We start from the raw sequence: 9,805 nt of genomic DNA, 5'->3' as shown, positions 1-9,805 counted from the left end.
TGACTAAATGTTTTAACATCGAGGGGGAATCGAAACGAGGGTCGTGGTGTATGTGTGTGCGTGTGTGCGTGCGTGCGTGCGTGTAGAGCGATTCAGACCAAACTACTGGACCGATCTTTATGAAATTTGACATGAGAGTTCCTGGGTATGATATCCCCGAACGTTTTTTTTCATTTTTTTGATAGATGTCTTTGATGACGTCATATCCGGCTTTTCGTGAAAGTTGAGGCGGCACTGTCACGCTCTCATTTTTCAACCAAATTGGTTGAAATTTTGGTCAAGTAGTCTTCGACGAAGCCCGGACTTCGGTATTGCATCTCAGCTTGGTGGCTTAAAAATTAATTAATGACTTTGGTCATTAAAAATCTGAAAATTGTAAAAAAAATTATTTTTTTCTAAAACGATCCAAATTTACGTTCATCTTATTTTCCATCATTTGCTGATTCCAAAAACATATAAATATCTTATATTCGGATTAAAAACAAGCTCTGAAAATTAAATATATAAAAATTATTATCAAAATTAAATTTTTGAAATCAATTTAAAAACACTTTCATCTTATTCCTTGTCGGTTCCTGATTCCAAAAACATATAGATATGATATGTTTGGATTAAAAACACGCTCAGAAAGTTAAAACAAAGAGAGGTACAGAAAAGCGTGCTATCCTTCTCAGCGCAAGTACTACCCCGCTCTTCCTGTCAATTTCACTGCCTTTGCCGTGCGCGGTGGACTGACGATGCTACGAGTATACGGTCTTGTTGCGTTGCGTTGCGTTCAGTTTCATTCTGTGAGTTCGACAGCGACTTGACTCAATGTTGTATTTTCGCCTTACGCGACTTGTTACATTTAGTCAAGTTTTGACTAAATGTTTTAACGTAGAGGGGGGAATCGAGACGAGGGTCGTGGTGTATGTGCGTGCGTGTGTGTGTCTGTCTCTGTGTGTGTGTAGAGCGATTCAGACTAAACTACTGGACCGATCTTTATGAAATTTGACATGAGAGTTCCTGGGTATGAAATCCCCGAATGTTTTTTTCATTTTTTTGATAAATGTCTTTGATGACGTCATATCCGGCTTTTCGTGAAAGTTGAGGCGGCACTGTCACGCCCTCATTTTTCAACCAAATTGGTTGAAATTTTGGTCAAGTAATCTTCGACGAAGCCCGGACTTCGGTATTGCATTTCAGCTTGGTGGCTTAATAATTAATTAATGACTTTGGTCATTAAAAATCTGAAAATTGTAAAAAAAAAAAAAATTTATAAAACGATCCAAATTTACGTTCATCTTATTCTCCATCATTTTCTGATTCCCAAAACATATAAATATGTTATATTTGGATTAAAAACAAGCTCTGAAAATTAAATATATAAAAATTATTATCAAAATTAAATTGTCGAAATCAATTTAAAATCACTTTTATCTTATTCCTTGTCGGTTCCTGATTCAAAAACATATAGATATCATATGTTTGCATTAAAAACACGCTCAGAAAGTTAAAACAAAGAGAGGTACAGAAAAGCGTGCTATCCTTCTTAGCGCAACTACTACCCTGCTCTTCTTGTCAATTTCACTGCCTTTGCCATGAGCGGTGGACTGACGATGCTACGAGCATACGGTCTTGCTGAAAAATGGCATTGCGTTCAGTTTCATTCTGTGAGTTCGACAGCTACTTGACTCAATGTTGTATTTTCGCCTTACGCGACTTGTTACATTTAGTCAAGTTTTGACTAAATGTTTTAACGTAGAGGGGGGAATCGAGACGAGGGTCGTGGTGTATGTGCGTGTGTCTCTGTGTGTGTGTAGAGCGATTCAGACTAAACTACTGGACCGATCTTTATGAAATTTGACATGAGAGTTCCTGGGTATGATATTATCAGATATTTTTTTCATTTTTTTGATAAATGTCTTTGATGACGTCATGTCCGGCTTTTCGTGAAAGTTTCGGCGGCTCTGTCACGCCCTCATTTTTCAACCAAACTGGTTGAAATTTTGATCGGGTAATGTTCGACGGAGCCCGGACTTCGGTATTGCATTTCAGCGTGGTGGCTTAAAAATTAATTAATGACTTTGGTCATTAAAAATCTGAAAATTGTAAAAAAAAAAAACAATTTTTATAAAACGATCCAAATTTACGTTTATCTTATTCTCCGTCATTTGCTGATTCCAAAAACATATAAATATGTTATATTCGGATTAAAAACAAGCTCTGAAAATTAAATATATAAAAATTATTATCAAAATTAAATTGTCGAAATCAATTTAAAAACACTTTCATCTTATTCCTTGTCGGTTCCTGATTCCAAAAACATATAGATATCATATGTTTGGATTAAAAACACGCTCAGAAAGTTAAAACGAAGAGAGGTACAGAAAAGCGTGCTATCCTTCCCAGCGCAACTACTACCCCGCTCTTCTTGTCAATTTCACTGCCTATGCCGTGAGCGGTGGACTACGAGTATACGGTCTTGCTGCGTTGCATTGCGTTCAGTTTCATTCTGTGAGTTCGACAGCTACTTGACTAAATGTTGTATTTTCGCCTTACGCGACTTGTTACATTTAGTCAAGTTTTGACTAAATGTTTTAACATCGAGGGGGAATCGAAACGAGGGTCGTGGTGTATGTGTGTGCGTGTGTGCGTGCGTGCGTGCGTGTAGAGCGATTCAGACCAAACTACTGGACCGATCTTTATGAAATTTGACATGAGAGTTCCTGGGTATGATATCCCCGAACGTTTTTTTTCATTTTTTTGATAGATGTCTTTGATGACGTCATATCCGGCTTTTCGTGAAAGTTGAGGCGGCACTGTCACGCTCTCATTTTTCAACCAAATTGGTTGAAATTTTGGTCAAGTAGTCTTCGACGAAGCCCGGACTTCGGTATTGCATCTCAGCTTGGTGGCTTAAAAATTAATTAATGACTTTGGTCATTAAAAATCTGAAAATTGTAAAAAAAATTATTTTTTTCTAAAACGATCCAAATTTACGTTCATCTTATTTTCCATCATTTGCTGATTCCAAAAACATATAAATATCTTATATTCGGATTAAAAACAAGCTCTGAAAATTAAATATATAAAAATTATTATCAAAATTAAATTTTTGAAATCAATTTAAAAACACTTTCATCTTATTCCTTGTCGGTTCCTGATTCCAAAAACATATAGATATGATATGTTTGGATTAAAAACACGCTCAGAAAGTTAAAACAAAGAGAGGTACAGAAAAGCGTGCTATCCTTCTCAGCGCAAGTACTACCCCGCTCTTCCTGTCAATTTCACTGCCTTTGCCGTGCGCGGTGGACTGACGATGCTACGAGTATACGGTCTTGTTGCGTTGCGTTGCGTTCAGTTTCATTCTGTGAGTTCGACAGCGACTTGACTCAATGTTGTATTTTCGCCTTACGCGACTTGTTACATTTAGTCAAGTTTTGACTAAATGTTTTAACGTAGAGGGGGGAATCGAGACGAGGGTCGTGGTGTATGTGCGTGCGTGTGTGTGTCTGTCTGTGTGTGTGTGTAGAGCGATTCAGACTAAACTACTGGACCGATCTTTATGAAATTTGACATGAGAGTTCCTGGGTATGAAATCCCCGAATGTTTTTTTCATTTTTTTGATAAATGTCTTTGATGACGTCATATCCGGCTTTTCGTGAAAGTTGAGGCGGCACTGTCACGCCCTCATTTTTCAACCAAATTGGTTGAAATTTTGGTCAAGTAATCTTCGACGAAGCCCGGACTTCGGTATTGCATTTCAGCTTGGTGGCTTAAAAATTAATTAATGACTTTGGTCATTAAAAATCTGAAAATTGTAAAAAAAAATAAAAATTTATAAAACGATCCAAATTTACGTTCATCTTATTCTCCATCATTTTCTGATTCCAAAAACATATAAATATGTTATATTTGGATTAAAAACAAGCTCTGAAAATTAAATATATAAAAATTATTATCAACATTAAATTTTCGAAATCAATTTAAAAACACTTTCATCTTATTCCTTGTCGGTTCCTGATTCCAAAAACATATAGATATGATATGTTTGGATTAAAAACACGGTCAGAAAGTTAAAACAAAGAGAGGTACAGAAAAGCGTGCTATCCTTCTTAGCGCAACTACTACCCCGCTCTTCTTGTCAATTTCACTGCCTTTGCCATGAGCGGTGGACTGACGATGCTACGAGTATACGGTCTTGCTGAAAAATGGCATTGCGTTCAGTTTCATTCTGTGAGTTCGACAGCTACTTGACTAAATATTGTATTTTCGCCTTACGCGACTTGTTTACATTTAGTCAAGTTTTGACTAAATGTTTTAACGTAGAGGGGGGAATCGAGACGAGGGTCGTGGTGTATGTGCGTGTGTGTGTCTGTGTGTGTGTGTGTGTGTGTGTGTGTGTGTGTGTGTGTGTGTGTGTGTGTGTGTGTGTGTGTGTGTGTGTGTGTGTGTGTAGAGCGATTCAGACTAAACTACTGGACCGATCTTTATGAAATTTGACATGAGAGTTCCTGGGTATGAAATCCCCAGACGTTTTTTTCTTTTTTTTGATAAATGTCTTTGATGACGTCATATCCGGCTTTTTGTGAAAGTTGAGGCGGCACTGTCACGCCCTCATTTTTCAACCAAATTGGTTGAAATTTTGGTCAAGTAATCTTCGACGAAGCCCGGACTTCGGTATTGCATTTCAGCTTGGTGGCTTAAAAATTAATTAATGACTTTGGTCATTAAAAATCTGAAAATTGTAAAAAAAAAAAAAATTTATAAAACGATCCAAATTTACGTTCATCTTATTCTCCATCATTTTCTGATTCCAAAAACATATAAATATGTTATATTTGGATTAAAAACAAGCTCTGAAAATTAAATATATAAAAATTATTATCAAAATTAAATTGTCGAAATCAATTTAAAAACACTTTCATCTTATTCCTTGTCGGTTCCTGATTCCAAAAACATATAGATATGATATGTTTGGATTAAAAACACGCTCAGAAACTTAAAACAAAGAGAGGTACAGAAAAGCGTGCTATCCTTCTTAGCGCAACTACTACCCCGCTCTTCTTGTCAATTTCACTGCCTTTGCCATGAGCGGTGGACTGACGATGCTCATATAGAGATTACACAACGTCATCGAGTGAGGGACCGAAAAATATTGAAACTCGAGGATGATTTTTTTGTGGTATCAACCGAGACCGTAGGTCGAGGTTGATACCACACAAAAAAATCATCCGAGAGTTTCAATATTTTTTGGTCCCTCACAAGATGACGTTTGTGTAATTTGTGTATACAATGATAAATTGATTGTATACAATGATCAATCTCTATACCTTCCTGTCACTGGAAGCAGCAACACTTGAAAGCATAAGTTCCCTTGACAAACGTCATTTATGATTGGCGTCATCTATGAATGACGTCACTGTCTAGACAAGACAAGTGCCGGTATCGGCAAACCTTGTCGCGGCAAAGGGCTATGACCCGTGCCTTGATACCATTGAGATCATAGGAGATGCACAGCAGTGCCGATACCAGGTTTCTTTAGCTTCACTTTAAAATGATATCAGAACGATAGTTATTCACTTGAAAGTGAACACAGGAGAGTTGTATACATAGAGATTACACAACGTCATCGAGTGAGGGACCGAAAAATATTGAAACTCGAGGATGATTTTTTTGTGGTATCAACCGAGACCGTAGGTCGAGGTTGATACCACACAAAAAAATCATCCGAGAGTTTCAATATTTTTTGGTCCCTCACAAGATGACGTTTGTGTAATTTGTGTATACAGTGATAAATTGATTGTATACAATGATCAATCTCTATACCTTCCTGTCACTGGAAGCAGCAACACTTGAAAGCATAAGTTCCCTTGACAAACGTCATTTATGATTGGCGTCATCTATGAATGACGTCACTGTCTAGACAAGACAAGTGCCGGTATCGGCAAACCTTGTCGCAGCAAAGGGCTATGACCCGTGCCTTGATACCATTGAGATCATAGGAGATGCACAGCAGTGCCGATACCAGGTTTCTTTAGCTTCACTTTAAAATGATTATCAGAACGATAGTTATTCACTTGAAAGTGAACACAGGAGAGTTGTATACACGAGTATACCATCTTGCTGAAAAATGGCATTGCGTTCAGTTTCATTCTGTGAGTTCGACAGCTACTTGACTAAATGTTGTATTTTCGCCTTGCGCGACTTGTTTACATTTAGTCAAGTTTTGACTAAATGTTTTAACATAGAGGGGGGAATCGAGACGAGGGTCGTGGTGTATGTGTGTGTGTGTGTGTGTGTGTGTGTGTGTCTGTTTGTCTGTCTGTCTGTGTGTGTGTGTAGAGCGATTCAGACTAAACTATTGGGCCGATCTTTATGAAATTTGACATGAGAGTTCCTGGGTATGATATCCCCGGACGTTTTTTTCTTTTTTTCGATAAATACCTTTGATGACGTCATATCCGGCTTTTTGTAAAAGTTGAGGCGGCACTGTCACACCCCCATTTTTCAATTAAATTGATTGAAATTTTGGCAAAGCAATCTTCGACGAAGGCCGGGGTTTGGTATTGCATTTCAGCTTGGTGGCTTAAAAACTAATGAGTGAGTTTGGTCATTAAAAATCGGAAACTTGTAATTAAAATTATTTTTTTATTAAACGATCCAAAAACAATTTCATCTTATTCTTCGTCATTTTCTGATTCCAAAAACATATACATATGTTATATTTGGATTAAAAACAAGCTCTGAAAATTAAAAATATAAAAATTATGATCAAAATTAAATTTTCGAAATCGTTTTAAAAACTATTTTATCTTATTCCTTGTCGGTTCCTGATTCCAAAAACATATAGATATGATATGTTTGGATTAAAAACACGCTCAGAAAGTTAAAACGAAGAGAGGTGCGGTAAAGCGGTCTATGAAGCACAGCGCAATTACTGCTACCGCGCCAAACAGGCTCGTCACTTTCACTGCCTTTTGCACTAGCGGCGGACTACGTTCGGTTTCATTCTGTGAGTTCCACAGCTTGACTAAATGTAGTAATTTCGCCTTACGCGACTTGTTTACATTTAGTCAAGTTTTGACTAACTGTTTTAACATAGAGGGGGAATCGAGACGAGGGTCGTGGTGTATGTGTGTGTCTGTGTGTCTGTGTGTGTGCGATTCAGACTAAACTACTGGACCGATCTTTATGAAACTTGACATGAGAGTTGCTGGGAATGATATCCCCGGACATTTTTTTTTATGTTTTCGATAAATGTCTTTGATGACGTCATATCCGGCTTTTTGTAAAAGTTGAGGCGGCACTGTCACACCCTCATTTTTCAATCAAATTGATTGACATTTTGGCAAAGCAATCTTCGACGAAGGCCGGACTTTGTATTGCATTTCAGCTTGGTGGCTTAAAACATAATTAATGAATTTGGTCATTAAAAATCGGAAACTTGTCATTAACATTGTTTTTATTTTAAACGATCCAAACACAATTTCATCTTAGTCTTCGTTATTTTCTGATTCCAATGTGATAGGGTGGAGTGGATGGGGGTAAATAGGCCAGGGAGCATATGAGACGCCAGGAAGCATAATGAGACGCCAAGACAGAGGTTGCGAGAACGTGACTTTTATTTAACGTACACCAGAAAGCAGTGTCTGATGACACATGAAAAGAAAAGAAAACATAATATAAGTACATGGCATAACAAGTAAAAACGCACCATTCATACCAATGCATCCTAACCATACATACATTCCACAATAAACCTACTATATCAAGTAAACAGAGGGGGGGAGAGGGGGGGAGGGGGGGGGAGAAAGAGCGATTGGGAGACAGGACCTATTATCCTTTACAACACAATAGATCTCCGAGGGCACATCACGTCTGCACGCATTGAAGCGTGACGAGGGCCGATAATTTCAAGGTCCATACTACTACTACAAGTTACTAAGGGGAGGTTACTCTAGCTATGACGTCACAAGGCACGCTACGTCGTGGACAAAGACACTCAGCTGTCGCGGGAAACAAAATGGCTGACACACATACATACGTACACATTCCCCCCCCCCCCCCCCCCCCCCTGCATTTTTATTTTTTATTTTCATACAAAGCCGGGTTTTCCCGTGTAACATGCCCCTAATGGCTTTGCCGTGAGGGCGTAAAACTTACATTTTCTCTCACATACGTACACGCCAAAGCATCAATCATACGCTCAGAACACATCATAGAACTGATTAAACATAGCAAATACAATAATACCAAAGAAACAATATCTACTTACAGTTCCTTCCTCAATATACAGCCGCACACAACTCGTCGGAACTTGAATTACGATCCCGGTCGAAAGTCACTTCGCTGATATAAACCCAGCTCTAAAACGTTTGTTCAACTGAACACACACACAAAGTCTCTCTAAACAATCCTCGAATCACTCCTTCGCCAAAATACAGTTATAATGGCCCAATTAAACTACACTACTTGCATTGATTATTACAGAAACACAAACATCGTTCAACTACCTAAAACATCACAATCCAAGATACGCACACTGACACGTCTTCACACTTCGAAATCACACCGGGTACTCCTCTAGCCCACGCTATTATTCATGTCCGATGTCCGACGCCTAACGACATCCCTGCATATGTTTTTGGTGTAGCCGTGTGGCGATTTCATGTACTGTTGTCCCTCTCTTTTACTCCCTGTCTATTATTTGCCCCTGACCCAAGTTGTGTCTCCCGCTAGGATTATTGTGTGTTGTAGCTAGTTGTAGGTGTGTATGGAGGCTGGTTTCTTATTGGTTGATTGTTTGAACGGGTGCGCGCGTGAAGCGGGGGGAGTTCTGTTGCCTATTCAAGAACCCGGAATGTATATCATGTCCTGTAATTAATGTGTTGCACATTGTATCGTCTGTCGCCCAGGTATGAGTGTACTCCATCCAGGGTGATAAAACCAGACCCGTTTGTTGTTATTTGTGACAATATGTACACTTCCCTAGCTATAAAAACCGATCGACGACCCCCGAATCCCACCACGTCTCGGTACAAAGATGAAGCAGGTTATACTGTCGTGTTACAGCTGTCCCTACTGCAGCACCCAGCACTGCAGCGGCGTCTTCAGCCGGCGGCCAGACTGCTTCCGCTTCAGGATCTGGTGCAACCAACACACCAGGGGGTCAGGGTGGTCCAACTAGCGCACCAGGGAATCAGGGTGTTCAAACTAACACACCAGGGAGTCAGGGTAGTCTAACAAGCGCACCAGGGAGTCAGGGTGGTCTAACTAACACACCAGGGAGTCAGGGTGGTCTCACTAGCGCACCAGGGGGTCAGGGTGGTCTCATTACCGCATCAGGGGGTCAGGGTGGTTTCACTAGCGCACCAGGGGGTCAGGGTGGTCAAACTAGCACTCAAGGGGGTCAGGGTGGTCTAACTAGCGCACCAGGGGGTCAGGGTGGTCTAACTAACGCACCAGGCAGTCATGGTGGTCTCACTGGCGCACCGGGCAGTCAGGGTGTTCAAACGAGCGCACCAGGCAGTCAGGGTAGTCTAACTAACGCACCAGGGGGTCATGGTGGTCAAACTAGCGCACCAGGGGGTCAGGGGGGTCAGACTAGCGCACCAGGGGGTCAGGGTGTTCACACTAGCGCACCAGGGGGTCAGGGTGTTCAAACTAACACACCAGGGAGTCAGGGTAGTCAAACTAGCGCACCAGGGGGTCAGGGTGGTCAAACTAACGCACCAAGCAGTCAGGGTGGTCAAACTAACAAACCAGGCAGTCAGGGTGTTCAAACTAACGCACCAGGCAGTCAGGGTGGTCCAACTAA

The sequence above is a fragment of the Littorina saxatilis genome, linkage group LG17 (assembly GCF_037325665.1).
Source record: "Littorina saxatilis isolate snail1 linkage group LG17, US_GU_Lsax_2.0, whole genome shotgun sequence".
NCBI classification, from domain to species: domain Eukaryota; kingdom Metazoa; phylum Mollusca; class Gastropoda; order Littorinimorpha; family Littorinidae; genus Littorina; species Littorina saxatilis.
The sequence above is the reverse complement of the archived record's forward strand: the minus strand, read 5'-3'. Positions refer to the sequence as shown.